At 46.5% G+C, this 15,708-nt stretch overlaps 1 protein-coding gene across 3 annotated transcripts in view; it reads left to right on the top strand.

Moving 5' to 3' along the window:
• The window catches only part of LOC144690173 (uncharacterized), a 155,330-nt gene that overhangs the window by 48,625 nt on the left and 90,997 nt on the right, over positions 1 to 15,708 (top strand). The gene's annotated exons all lie outside the window — the stretch shown is intronic.

Raw genomic sequence — 15,708 nt, 5'->3', positions numbered from 1 at the left:
CACGCTTAAAAAATGTGATCGTTTGGATATTTTGAATTACAGTCTCTGCGAAAAGGAATGGCTGGTTTATTGTCAACCAGGTCTGTGATGCATCACCGCTTTTGTAATGAGAGACCATTGTTATTTGTACTTCATTTGCTTTGCTTCTTTTATTCTCGAATTCCATTAGTAGTTGCTGCACAGTTTGGTTTTTGAGTGGGAGGACCAGTGATAGCAGCTCCTGTTTGTGATGGATCTGGCAGTGATGCACACTAGTCCGCCAGTGTATAGAGCTGTGTAGTCAAACTCCATTCTTGACAGCTGGTCAGCTTGTTAGATTGGGCAGTGCGCAGTGTCGCGGGAGTGATAGGAGGTGCGATGGCCAATGGCTCTGGATTATTACCATTCTCTCTCCCTCCCACTTTCCCATGTGCCACCCCACTACCCTTAACCTTGCTGCTGAGTGTAAGTGTCATGCAAAGACAGAGTGCTTTCCCCAACAACAATAGCTTGCATTTGTATGGCACCTTTAACATAGCAAAATGTCCCAATGCGCTTCTCGGGAGTGCTCTCGAATGAAATTTGTCACCGACCAGCGCAGGGATATAATAGAAGAGGGCTCAGTCAGAGAGATGGGTTTTAAGGAGTGTCTTGAAGGAGTAGAGAGAGAGAGTGAGACAGGCAGACAGCGAGGTTTGGGGAGGGATTCCAGAGTTTAGGCCCTGGACAGCTGAAGGCACAGCCACCAATGGTGGGGCAATCAAAATCAGGGCCAGAATTGGAGGGGTGCAGAGATTTCAGAGGGCTGTAGGACAAGAGGTTACAGAGATAAGGAGGGGTGAAGGGGAAAGGAGGCTGCCTTTGCATTTCAGCGTTTATTGTCCAGACATACTGTGCACCTCAGAGTGACTTCATTGAGAAAAATGGAGGGTTGGGAGAGCGTTGGTTTCATTGGCTCACCAAAAAAAAAGGGATGGTGAAAGATAAGATGACGCCCCCTTCAGGAATTCCAGTCAGACTTTTGCAAGATGGTGTCAATATTCAGCGCTGTGTGTTTAGTGAACTGTACCCCTGAATTGAGCAGAATCATCTTTCTGAAACACTGAAATTAAATTCTTCTACCATCACCACGAGGTGTTTTTGAGTTTGTTGGAGATATTACTGCAAAGTCTTTGGCTGCACTTTCATAGGTATTGTCTTTCAGACGAGATGTTAAAGTGAGGCCTGGTCTGTTCTCCCAGGTGAGTGTAGAAGTTCCCACGGCCCTATTTTGAAGAAGGGAGTTATCCCCCTGTGTCTTGGCCAATGCATATCCCTCAACCAATATCATTAAAGACACAGATAATTTGGTGAGTTATCACGTTCCCATTTGTGGGAGCTTCCTGTGCGCAAATTGTCTGTCTCTTTTGCTGTATTAAAACAGTGACAACTCTTCAAAATTACTTCATTGGCTGTGAAGCCTTTGGCACATCCTGAGGCTGTGGAAGGTGCTATATAAATGCATGTCTTCTCTTCTTTTGGACTTGTACTGTGCATGTGGAGATGGCGAAATCTCTGCACCTGTCATAACTGGATTCTAACTACTGTCTTCTGTCACGGTGAAGCTATTTTTGTGCAGTGTAAATTACAAAGCTTGCCTATTATAATGAACCCTTACCTGTTGACAATGTAAACCCTGAGTCCCATATGCCTTTTAAGTATGTGTCAGACTGAGTGTGTGCATGGCAGAGACTGGCAAAAGCCAGCAGTTGTTTTTAATCCGCACACTGACTGTATTTGTTTAGCTTGATACTAACAGAACAATTATTTAAATGCATCAAAGAATGAATGGCAGGCAGGTCATTTAGTGGTTTGGGCTGTGTTTAGGCATTGGGTTCTCTCTCTCTCTCTGCCCTGCATTCCTGACTGGCTGAGCATTATGGCCTCTTGCCAAGACCCAAAGTTGGACAATTATGCAGGATAGGAAAGGGTAGGAGTAGGGAGGTGGGGGAGGCTGAGGAGGGGTGTGGAAAATCAGATCCAGGCTTGAGGCTTGAAAATCTTTAATAATTGGCGGTTCGAGCAGAAAATAGGGAGATGCCGAGTGTGAACGACCGTCTTGAAAGCAACAACAACACGGCTTTAGTGTCCATTCTCGATCTTTTTGGAGATTTTTGGATCGCATGCTCAAAAGTGGGCAAGGGCTTGGTTCACAACGCTCTGGCTGGCAGCACTCGTTCTGAACTGGAGCATGAATGGTCAGGTAGAATTGATTTGGGTGCACCTATTCCATGGACAGTCACCCAGTGCTCTCTGTACAGCAACACATTTATTGATTCATCACGTTCTGCCTGGAGGAATATATCCTGCTGTGACTCGTGTGCCGATCATTATACATTGATGAAACTGGAACAACTGCTCACAAATCTTCAATCAATCTCATTTAGGAGCCTAAGAACATGGGAACAGGAGTAAACCATTTAGCTCCTTGTACCTATTCCGGCACCTGATAAGATCATGGCTGATCTGTGACCTAACTCCATGTACCTGACTTTGCCCCATACCCATTAATACCTTTGGCTCACAAAAATCTGTCCATCTCAGCTTAAAATTGCCTTTTATTGAAAGGGAGTTCCAAACTTCTACCACACTTTGTGTGAGGAAACGCTTCCTTATTTCATTACTGAAAGGGCTGGTTCTAATTTTTGACTATGCCCCCCCTGGTCCTTCTCCTTCAGGTACCATGCCCTAAGAGGGAATTAACAATCTTGGACTGGTCCATGATTACACTTGACAAAATGCCACAGTGGTTTGCCATTGCCTTCTGCAGTATGGCTGACCAGGAAACTCTCCTGCTCTTAGGCATATTGGAAAGATTGGCCATATTATGAACACACCTTCAATATCCATCAAGTCCTGAAGTGGGACTTGAACCCAGATCTTCTGATCCAAAGGTAGGGACATTACTCACTACACAACAAGACCTCTCCCTCCAGTCTTAGACTTGCCAAACAACAGGAATAGTTTCTCCCTATCTACCCTATCGGCCCTCCTAATATCTTGAAAACTTTGATCAAATCGCCACCTGGCCGTCTAAATGTTATCTTGTGTAATCTCTCCTCGCAAATTAATCCTTGGAACACCGGTATCAATCTTGGTAAATCTACATTGCACTCTCTCCAAGCCCAATATATCCTTCCTAAGATGTGGCCGCAGTGCTGATAAACGCCAGCCAAGAAACATCGGAGAGGCGTTTGTATCGTCCTTTTCCGCGTCTCAGGCAATCCCAGAGTGCTTTACAGCAGTGCGTTACCTTTGAAATGCGGTCACTGTTGTCACGCAGGAAAATCTCGACAGCCCATTAGCGCACAGCAAGATCCCAGGTAACGTCAAACGAATGAATCACCAATCAGTCTGGCTTTGCCGATGTTGGCTGAAGGGCGGGTTAGTTGAATTGGCCGCTGGGAAAAATTACCCGCTCTTCTTTGTAATAGTGCCATGGGATTGTTTACGCCCAGTTAAACATGCAGATGGGAATGAAGCTTCAAGATCCCGACTGGAATACGGTCACTCCAAAAACGCAGAAACCCTGCAGCGCTCGATTAACTGACTGACATGTCTGTGCCCAAGTACAATGTGGGGCTTTGATCTCTTAAGCCCAAGTTAACATTGTTACATTGATCTAATATACTTTACACAGTAGAATGAGTCTCTGGGTTTATAATGACATCCATTAATCAATTGTGTTTGTGGCTAATCATTTCATTGGCATCCTAAATAAAATTACCATCTTGCTGCTGCTTCCTAACTGTGCTGTCATTCAATAAACAAATTGTTGCCATTATTTCTACAATGACAACAGAGATTTCTCTGTAAAACAAACCTTCCCCGTATGTTGGAACATAAACAGAAAATGCTGGAAATTCTCAGCAGGTCCAACAGAAACTGCGGAGAGGGAAAAACAGAGTTAATGTTTCAGGCCCATGACATTTTGCCAGATCTGGAAAATGTTAGCGTAAGGGAATATGGGAGACATTTCGTCGAATGGCCATCGACCTGAAACGTGAACTCTGTGTCTCTCTCTACAGATGCTGCCAGACCCGCTGAGTCTTTCCAGCACTTTCTGAGTTTATCTCAGGTTTTGAGCACCCGCAGCTTTCCTTGTAAGTTGCTCTTTCTGCGTATAGGATGGTGTTTTCCTGATGATTTGGAGGAACTGGTAACATCTTGGTCTCCTCTTTCTAACTGGCCGACAGGGCTCACCGGGTGACACAATTCGCTACCCAATCTGATCCCCGCAGGTCATAAGAGTCCGGCGTTCAAAACTTGCAAAAAGGTTTGGCAGATCACTTTTGGGGTTGTGGTATTGATGCTACAAGTTGGGTTCTGGGTTAGGAGGGGGAGGAAATTGGGCAGCGTTTACTATCGTGCCAATTGCTGTTGTTTGAATCCTGCCCGCGTTGGAGAGGGGGCGGGAAGATAGAGTTGAAGCCAAAGGTCGGCCATGATTGTGCTGAAATGACAGAGCCTGAATGGTCCATTCATGCTCCCGTTTCTTATGTCCTTATGTGGGGAATTTGTGTGCACTAGTGTGTGCAACAGGTATGGATGTTAAGTCAAGATAGGATTGAATCATGCACATGACTGAGTTAAGATGAGTGGTTGAGTTATCAGTGGCCACTCTAACACCCAAGCATGTGGGGAGGTGATGGCATAGTGGTATTGTCCCTGGACTGGTATTCCAGAGACCCAGGGTAATGTTCTGGGACCTGGGTTTGAACCTCACCACAGCAGATGGTGAAATTTGAATTCAATAAAAATCTGGAATTAAAAGTCAGGTGATGACAAACACAAAACCATTGCCCTGAGGGAAGGAAATCTGCTGTCCTTACCAGGTCTGGCCTACATGTGACCCTGGACCCACCGCAATGTGGTTGACTCTTAAATGCCCCCTGAACAGGGGCAATTAAGGATGGGCAATAAATGCTGGCCTAGCCAGTGACACCCACAGCCCAGGAACAAATGTTATAAATAACCTGTGCCTTCAGACGATGTGCAGAATAAATCAAAGCAACGCGGATGATCCTTCACTTCACTTCCTAGAGCATGTTATTGTAGCAAAGCCTCCCAAAGCACGTCACAGAATTAATTACCATGAAGTGCAGTGATGTTTGGATAAAGTTGGCTGGAGTACATCAGGCAGGATCAGCTCCTGTGTTTCTGTCTCCTCCCAGGAAGTGAGGAGTGACACCTGTTCAGATAGGCAAAGATCTGGGATCCCCATTGGTTCAGCTCTCCTGAACAAACACATCAACATGTGACAAAACAAGTAGAGACACATTCTTCATCCAAGGGTGTGACTGAAGGCATCGTTCTCTGTCCCCTCAGTGCAATATATTTGGAACTTCTGAATAGGCCAGCAGCTGAATTGGTTTAAAGTGATGCACTGATGCCACGTTCATTGTGTAAATGATTATTATCATACACAAGCACATCTTCCTTCCAAAGCTTTTTGAAGAATTTTCTCCATGTTCTCTGTCAGTGCCTTTCTCCACGCTAACCTTGCCTAAAGAGAAATGATTTTGATTTGCATGAATCTGTTCGATTAGTTGATGGATTTGCTGCATCACATTGTAAAGCACTTTGGACATCCTGAGAGGGACTAAGTCAGTGCAAACCCTTTTTGCATTGTTAGCTGTGGCTCAGTTGATAGCAACCTCATCTCTGAGTTACTGACTCATTGTTGAAGTCCCACTTCAGAGGCATATGATGATAAGAAATAGGAGCAGGAGTAGGCCATTCGGCCCCTCCAGCCTGCTCCGCCATTCAATAAGATCATGGCTGATCCGATTACAGCCTTAACTCCACTTTCCTGCCTGTCCCCATTGCTTTTGACTCTCTTGTCAATCAAAACTCTTCTAACTCAGCCTTGAATATATTCAGTGATCCAGCCTCCACTGCTCACTGAGGGAGTGAATCCTAAATACTAACGACCCTCTGAGAGAAGAAATTCCTCCTCATCTCTGTCTTAAATGGGAAACACCTTACCTTTAAACTTCCCCCAGTCCTAGATTCCCCCATGAGGGGAAACATCCTCTCAGCATCTACCCTGTCAAGCCCCCTCAGAATCTTATATTGTTTCAGTAAGATCGCCTGTCATTCTTCTAAACTCCAATGAGTTTAAGCTCAATAAAACTTCTCATAAATCTCATAAAACAACCCCTTCATCCCAGGAATCAGCCCAGTGAACTTTCTCTGAACTGCTTCCAATGAACACAAAGTCTAAGATGACACCCCATTGCAATACCGAGGGAGTGCTGCATTGTTGGAGGTGTTGACTTTCAGCTGAGATGTCAAGTTGTGGCCCTGGCTATCTCTCAGGTGGATGTAAACGATCCCATGGCACTTTTCTGAAGAAAACCAGAGGGGTTATTCCCAGCTTTCTGGCCAATATTTATCCCTCAATCAATATAGTTAAAAACAGATTGTCTGGTGGTTATCGTATTTCTGTTTGTGGGAGCTTGCTGTGCACCAATTGACTGCCATGTTTCTCATATGACAACAGTGACTACACTTCAGGAGGTCATTCATTGGCTGTAAGATGGTCCTGATGTTGTAAAAACTGCTATATAAATTCGAGTCTCTCTTTTCAACCTCATATTCATGCCATTATGAAGACTGCCTATTTCTACCTCTGTAACATCTCTTGCCCCTGTCTCAGCTTATCTGCTGCTGAAACCCTCATCCATGCCGACATTACCTTTGAGCTTGACTACCCCGTGACTAATGCTCCCCAGGCTGGATTCCTGCATTCGACCCTCTGTAAACTTGAGATCACCCAAAACTCTGCTGCCCAGCAAGTCCCCTTCCCCTGTCACCCCTGTGCTCGCTGGTCTACACTGGCTCCCAGTCAAACAACATCTTGATTTGAAAATTCTCATCCTTGTTTTTAAATCCCTCCATGGCCTCACCCCTCCTTATCTGTGTAACCTCCTCCAGCCCCACAGCCCCCTGAGATATCTGAGCTCCTCTAATTCTGGCCTCTTGTGCATTCCCGATTATAATTGCTCTGCCGTTGGTGGCTGCAGCTTCAGTGGCCTAGGCCCTAAGATCTGGAATTCCCTCCCTACACATCTCTACCTCGCTTTCCTCCTGTAAGGCACTTCTTAAAACCTACCTCTTTGACTAAGCTTTTGGTCATCTGATCTAATATCTTCTAAGTGGCTCAGTGTCATACTTTGTTTAATAATGCTCCTGTCAAGTGCCTTGGGATGTTTCGTCACCTTAAAGGTGCTATATAAATGTAAGTTGTTGTTGGTTTCACCTTCCCTCCTTACCTAGAACTAAGCTCTGAACTACACACACTCATTTGGGAGAATGGGGTGGTCTATAATGCCACCACGCTCCCATTAAGCTCATTCAATTCTTGAACCTCCATGGTTCAAACCATTGACAGCCATTCCTGTAAGCGCCTTGTGCAATGTGATCCAGAAATTGTATTTGACCCCCGAGGTGTTTACATGAGGGGTTAATAAGGGCCTGCGTTTTGCAATAACCTGTTTACTGGATTTAACCCCCTTCCCAGTCCACGGAATTCAGGATAATGCCACACAAGACTAGGGGTTCACAGAGTGAATCAAATCATTTGTAATATGGAGCATAACATTGGAAATATCAAAAGCGCAATGGCGAAACACGGGTTGAATGAGAAAGTTGACAGTGGGTTAATTTGTCTTGGTCGAGTGATTTTAATGTTGCCAAGACCTTGGAGGGGTGGAGTGGAAATTTGCTAGAATTATGAACAACGAAGGTGAAGGAGAAATCTAATAGAGATGTTCAAAATGTTGATGGAATTTGATAGAGTAAGTAGAGAGAAACTGTTTACACTGGCAGGAAGATCAGTAACCAGAGGACACAGATTTAACGCTACTGATATAAGGGTCAAAGGGAAGATGAGACACTTTTTTTTATGTAGTGAGTTTGTTGTGATCTGGAAAACAACGACTTGAAAGGGCAGGTTCAACATTAACTTTCAAAAGGAAATTGGATTATGTGTTTGAAATGGGGGAAAAATAACTGCAAGGGAAGGAACAGCGGGAGATGGAAAGCAGGTTTAGAGATGGGCTGAATGGCCTCCTGTGTTGTAAGATTCAGTGACGGCAGTGAACAGTGCCAACATGCTTCTTCCCCTGTGTAGCTCAGCATTATCTTAACAGGAAGTGGAGTTTATTTGCAGCCTCACATTGGTAGACAATGATTACAGTCAGGGTCACTGAGCATGTGGGATTGCCCTGGAGTTTCCAGGGATTAAATATTAATCTTCTGGACGCTGCTGCGAGCAAACCGGGGAGAAAAGTCATAGAGGCATTGAAAAGATGTTGCCGTAATGTCTTTGTGTCAATACAGCACAGAAGGAAGCCATTTGGCTCGTTCAGCCCATGCAAGCTCGCTGAGAGTAATCCAGTCAGTCCGACTCCTGCTGTCTGTCCACTTTTCTGTTCTTTGACCACTTGTCGTTCATTACTTATAAAACATATTCACAAAAAAATGCTGCATGGAGGTGGAACATAATCCAATCCGATATCCAGGGCCAGGATTTTACAGTCCCTGCCGCCCGGGGGGATATTACAGTCCTGCCAAACTGAATGGAGATTTAAATGGCTCACTACGTCCGCCGGGGGTGGGGGGGGAGACACACCGCGGAGGGGCAGTAAAATCCTGGCCCACAATTCTGCTCGCTTTATAGTTGGCAGGGGAAGGCAGCGTGCCATAAGAATGGACACACTGGGCGACCAATGTGAGGTAGCGGGGGTGTGGTGATTGTCGGTGACAGGTCATGTGATGAAGGGCATAGTGATTGGAGGAGAGAGGTTGTGTGATTAAAAAGCATGGTGATTGGATGAGAGGAGTCGTATGATGAAGGGTGTGGTGATTGGAGGAAGGAGGTCATGAGATAAAGGGCGTGGTGATTGGAGGAGAGAGGTCATGTGATGGAGGGCGTGGTGATTGGAGGGCGTGGTGATTGGAGGAGAGAGGTCATGTCATGAAGGCATGATAATTAGGGGAGAGAGGTCATGTGAAGAAGGGCATGGTGATTGGAGGAGAAAGGTCATGTCATGAAGGGTGTGGTGATTGGTGGAGATAGGTCACATGATGAATCCTCCTGGAGCTCATGTTTCCTGGAACAGGTCACCAGCCTGTTGCCAGGGGTTATAGCTTGAGGGGCGCGACTCTGCATCGAGAATGGCTGACCAGGAGACTCTCCCACTCTTACCGCCTGCCATTAGCGTGTGTCGGAAGGATTTGCGTAGGGTATAGGCAAACCTTAGATTAGGGAGGTCTTGTGGTGCAGTGGGTAATGCCAGGCCTCTGCGCCAGGTGCTCTGGGTTCGAGTTCCACTGTAGGACTTGATGACCACGGAAGGGGTGTTTAAAACACAATCAGACAGGTCAATTATCAATCTGCAAATCCTTCCGACACACGCTAATGGCAGGCGGTAAGAGTGGGAGAGTCTCCTGGTCAGCCATGCTCGATGCAGAGCCGCGCCCCTCAAGCTATAGCCCCTGGCGACAGGCTGGTGACCTGTTCCAGGAAACATTAGCTCCAGAGACGGATGTAAGCACGTGCTCTGTCTGCCCTCATGCACCATGAGACATGGGAAGCCTTCTCAGTCTGAACCCTAGACTTCAGTGAGTCAGATGATGAAAGGGGTTTTATTGTGTAATGACAGTCTGTGTCTGAGCGACCGAGCACTTGACAATATGTATTGGTGTTATTTATAGAAGTTTGAGGTAAGCGTCAAGTTTGAAGTTCAAAGTTCACACGGGCTGAGTGGAATGTGCAGCAGAACGCACTGAGCACGTGCGGGCTGACAGGTCCTGATTTTTGAGTGGTGATGTGATGCTGCTGTAAAGCAGGGGCTTTTGTTCCATTTCCTCACAAACTGACATCGCTTGTGGAATAAAAATAGATAGATATAGAAATGCACAAATTTCCTCCAGCGTCTTGAGTAGATAGCGCCTCTCAAACTCCTCCACTTAGCATGTTCTGTACAAAATCCTGACCCTTCCTCATTTTAATTTTAGATTGCCCAGCTTGGCAATTTTTTTTTCCTTATCCTCTTATCACTTGTGGTGTAATCTGATTACATAATTCATGTTTAACACTGGCAGCTGTTCAGAATGAGGTAAAACATCCTCCAGCCCCTCGCTTCTGACCAGATCACCTATCCTGGAGACAGCACCGTGGACCACAGCAACTTCAGCGATTATTTATGTTTATAAAGCTCCTTTAAACATAATGAACCGTCCCAAGGCACTTCACATTATAAAACAAAATATGACACCGAGCCACAAAAGCAAAAAAGGAGGAAAGAGAGGGAAGACAGGTGGAGAGGGTTAGCGCAGGAGGCAGAGTGGCATCTCCCTGTTCCTATGAGCTCGTACCAGCGTTGCGAGGGATACAATCAAATCTTCAGAGGCACAGATTTTGCAATACATATCTGCAGTATAACTCCGATCTTAGTTAGTAAAGCTCCATCTGGTTCCCCTGCTACCATTCAGGTAGTCTGCTGCTCCTCGGTTGGCAGTGATGGGTCTTTAAAGGGGCACTGTCACCTTGGGCTGAGTTGAGAACAGTACTGTTTGGATAATCCATGAGCTAAGGCATCAAAGTTATGAAGATAGAAGCTGACAGAGCTGAAACCTATCATCAATTGGACGAGGCAAAGGAACATGGGATTTCCAGCTGTTAAAAAGACCACAGGCCATCTAGTTCCCAACGCCTGTCCACCATCTACAAGGCACAAGTCAGGAGTGTGATGGAATACTCCCCTCTTGCCTGGATCAGTGCAGCTCCCACAACACTCAAGAAGCTCGACACCATCCAGGACAAAGCAGTCCCGCTTGATTGGCATCCCATCCATAACATTCACTCCCTCCACCACCGACGCACAGTACCAGCAGTGTGTACCATCTACAAGATGAGGGGAGGAGGTGACATAGCGGTATTGCAACTGCGCTGGTATTCCAGAGACCCAGGGTAATGCTCTGGGGACCCGGGTTCACATCTCACCACAGCAGATGGTGAAATTTAATTCAATGAAAAAAAAAATCTGACCATGAAACTACTGTCGAGTGTCATAAAAAACCCATCTGGTTCATTAATGTCCTTTAGGGAAGGAAATCTGCTGTCCTTACCTGGTCTGACCTACATGTGACTCCAGACCCACAACAATGTGGTTGACTCTTAGCTGCCCTCTGAATAAGGGCAATTAGGGATGGGCAATAAAATCTGGCCTAGTCAGTGATGCCGCATCCCATGAATAAAAAAAATCACCTTCTACCATCCTGGATAGTCACCTGATTCAACAATTATGGAACAAAAATGGAAAATTTCAGCAGCATCTATGGTGAGAGAAGCAGAGTTAACGTTTCGAGTCCAATATGATCGGAACTTTGGCGGGCGGGTGGGCTTGTGAGGAGGAACGTTTTGATGCGGTGAGTGTTAATGACCAGGAGCTCACTGTCCACCAGGCTGGGGGAAATGGAGTCGATCAGTGATTTTGAAAGGATGAGCACTTGAGGGGAATAAACTTGCAGGGGTAAGGGGATAGAGCGGGGGGAATGGGGCTGACTGGATTGCTCTACGGAGAGCTGGCATGGACTTGATGGGCCGAATGGCCTCCTTCTGTGCTGTGAATGACCCTGTGACTCTATGGATCTGGAAAGCAAGTACCAGCAGTGATATAGAATCATTTGTTGTGCTGCTGATGTCGGCTGTACCCAGCCTTGCCCTTAGCTGATGTCCCCATGAACAAGTGTCCAGCATGGTGACCTGGGGTGACCCTCTCCTGGTTGCCATTGGCTAACTCAGCACAGATCAAAGGTTTAATCAGGAGTCTTCCAGGTCCCTGTGGCTTGGCCGCTTGGCTTTGTAAACCTCTGCTGAGCCTTTGGAGAGTGGTTGCCGGCATTCCTGATTCAGTCTGGGATCTCTCCCTCTCTCTCTTTCTCTCTCGTGGTTTGGCACCATCAAACCGACCAAATTTTACACATTGACCTTAAAAACCTTCTGTTCAGATCTTAATGTAAAGAATTGTTCTTTCCACAGTATGTGCTAATTCAAATGTCAGTGCTGGAAACTATTAGCAGCATGTGGAATAGATTTGTTTTCCAGCAAGTGCAGAACACAACACATTCCATGGTCTAGAAGCACTCTTGTGGTAGGAATTATACTTATCCCCCCGTTGGTTAATTACTCACAGTTATTCCATTTGGTAGTTTAACTGCATTATCAGTCACTATGGAGCACATGAGCACCTACCAAAGGGAGATTGGACTTGGGGGTTAATATCTGCCCCTTTCATCCCTTAACCAGCATCCCCGAAGTGACGATTATCTGATCATGATCACATTGCTGCCTGTGGCCTCTTGCTGTGCGCACACTGGCTGCTGAGTTTCCTACATCACAACAGTGACGACAGAAACACTTCATTGGCTGTGAAGTGCTTTGGGTTCCTGTAGGGCTTGCCAGTAAGAGGCACCCAGCACATTTTGTATAGCCTGGTTGGTTGTCTACACACTTCGGCCAAGTGTGTTGTTGACAGAAGACTCTGAACGAGAATGGATGCATCTCAGCTGAACCAGATTGTATCCTCCCCATGTGCATTTACAATAGGGATACACTGGACAGTAATCAAGAGTGGGAATGTTTAGCTATCTCGCTCTCCCTCCTCTCTACCCCATCCCCTCATGTGCCAATGTGGATTTGAGCGATCGGCCAATTCGACATGGGCCAGAATTTTAGCAACCTTTTGGGATTAAGCTTGGGGGTGGGTGGGGGTGGGGAGTGGGGGGGCGGTGGGTGGGAACCCTGGAAAAAATGATGGGGGGAAGGCATTGGGGGTGTGCCCAACCTTCTCCCACCACCATGCCGGGGAGTTGGCAAATCAGCTGCCTTCTGGGAGGCCAACTGAGCCACCGACTTGTCCAATTAATGGCCACCTCCTGCCTCCGCGGGCAGTTGACCCGTGTCAACGAGGCATGTGGGGAGACTGCCCGTTGACACCTGGCAGCTTCCCAATGGACCCTGATGGCAGAAGGGCTGGGGGGTGGAGGGGCCTCCTCTTCAGGCAATCCATGGCCCATTGACCAGACTGGTGGCAGTGGCTGACCCAACAGCAACGACCCCCCACCACCACCACCCCTTCCCAATTGCCAAGACCCGCCTGCCTGGTTCCCCAGTGCACTTACCCCTCTTTCATTCCAAAAAGGGTTTAGCGACAAATGAAAAAAAGACACTTTCACTTTAACAGGGAAACGTGCCCTGGGATTACATTACCCTGGGCTGATTGAGGCACGGGGTGAGGTGGCTGTCACTAGCTTTCGGGTAGTGCGATGCGATGGTGCATTCGGACAGCATCTGTCCCCTCTTCACTGGCAATATCTCGACTAGATATTCACCCCCCCCACCCCCCAGGCTAAGCTAGAGTCAAACTAGCGCGGAGAAGGAAGATAGTGCAAGTTTTCACATGGGGTTTTCACTTGAGTATATGTGCCAGCTGGGCACACAACAGGATTGGCAGAAGCTGTGGAAACGCTCGGATTGCAGCTCAACCTTTCTGTCAATCCTCTCAGGCTTGGGTTGTAGCTGAGAGGGAGACCGAGTGGAAAGAATACATCAATATTTTATTTTCAATTGCCATTATCAGGTCCAGCATGAAACAAATTCTCTCGGTCTTCCCCTCTCCACGTACAGCCATGTCTCTAGTTGCCTCCGTTTAAGGTTAGGTCAATATATAGAATTTTACCTTGCTGCCAATTCAGACCCAAGCAGTGTTTTGAAAATTAGGGCCATTGTAATTGTTGAATATGGGATTCCTTTAAACTGTTGAAAGACATGTTCAATTATCAAAAAAGAAAGCACTTCTAAGTTAAGCTTTCCAAGATCTGTTTTGCTGATGAGGATGATGAATTCTCCTGTGAAGCAGCAGGTTGCGAGTTCAAGTCCCACACCAGGGCTTGAGAACAAAAGTCGAGGCTGACACTCTCGGTGCAGCACGGAGTGGGAGTGCTGTACTGTTGGAGGAGCCCGTCTTTCGGATGAGACGTTGAGCACAACGCACGGGCAGCCTGTCTGTCCTCTCAGGCGAAAGTCAATATCCCACAGCACTGTTTTGAAGAAGAGCAGGGGGGAGTTCTCCCCGTCGTCCTGGCCAATATTTATCCCCCCAATCAGCATCACGGAAAAAGTTTACGGGATCTTGCTGTGCCACATTTTTTTCCTGCATTACAACAGTGACTACATTTCGAAAGTGCTTCACGGGCTGCGAGGCACTTTGGGACGCCTTGGGGCTGTGAGAGGCGCTATCTAAATTCAAGCCTTTCTTTGTTTCTCTTTTAACAACAACTTTATCCAAACTGAATAATCAATTCGACGTCAGCGATTGTGGGGGGAGGGGGATTGAGGGATATAGTCGTGCAGTGGGTTGTGGCACTTGGTTAACAATGCAGAGGCCTGGACTACTAATCCAACGAGTTCAAATAACCCTCCGGTGGGGGGGATGGGCGGGGGGGAAGTTTGAGAATTTGAATTCAGTTTTAGAAGGAGGTATGAAAATGAACAGCTGAGCTCAGTGAAAGCGAGTGTGAAACTGCTCATGTTGTTGTAAAGACCCGATTGGTTCGCTTGAAGTCCTTTAGGGAAGGAAATCTGCAGTCCTTACCCAGTCTTAGCCTATATATGACTCAATTATGCATAATACTTTTAGCTGTTCATCATGTCAGTCCAATGCAAATCAGATCATCTTATTTTAAAACTTTCCATAGTTTTGTGTACCAGTGTCTCTTTCTCTCTGTCTCTTCTCTTTTAACACATATATTAATCTGACAGTAGCGCAGCCAGCCAAATGTCATTATATTCAATATCTCTCAGAATAAAACGATCTTGTTTGCTAATAGCGCGTGTTTTCAGAGGGCAGTAGTTCTTGGTGTGGATTGCTTGCTTCAGTAACTCAGGTTCAGGACGTCCCTGAGCTCGAGGTTAGTCACTCGACACACTTCTCCCATGTCCTGTGTGCTCAATGTGTTGAAATTTAAACTTATCACATTGTCTGTTATTCATTCTCCCATTACTAAGGGCCTCAAGACTGCGGTACTCCTGACCTCCTTCGATCTTTCCTTCCTTTTATGGACTTCTCAAACTTGCTGTCGGCTGACTAATACTTCTTGATTTACCTGTTGCAAGAGGAAACCATTTACTGATGCCTTGGATTTAATCTTTTTTCCCACCCCCCTGATTTTGAAGTAGAGAAGCCTGCAGAACATTGGGAATGCTCACAGGGAAGGGAAGCAGAGAAGGAGCTTGCATTTGTGTAGCGCCTTTCGTGACTTGTCAGACTTGGAGGCTTTTCCTTGCCTAGTGACACATGAGGCAGGCAAAGCATGTGCTTCTGTCTGTCTCCATTACTAGTTTTTTTTCCCTGCAACAGGTTGCCAGAGGCTATAGCTTGAGGAGCGCCACTCCACATCAAAACCTGGCTGATCAGGAGGCACTCCTACTCTTACCACCTGCCACGGGCATATTGGAAGGATTTACAGGTTGATGCTCAGCCTGTTTGGCTGCATTATGAAAGACACATCAAGTCGTGGAGTCGGGGCTCGAACCCAGAGCTTCTGGCTCAGAGACAGGGACGCTACCCACAAGAACCTCCCCTTTCACAGCTTCAGGACAATCGAAAACACTTCCCG

Source organism: Cetorhinus maximus, chromosome 14 (genome assembly GCF_964194155.1).
Source record: "Cetorhinus maximus chromosome 14, sCetMax3.hap1.1, whole genome shotgun sequence".
Taxonomy (NCBI): domain Eukaryota; kingdom Metazoa; phylum Chordata; class Chondrichthyes; order Lamniformes; family Cetorhinidae; genus Cetorhinus; species Cetorhinus maximus.
This window is presented reverse-complemented; position numbering and strand designations above follow the sequence as displayed.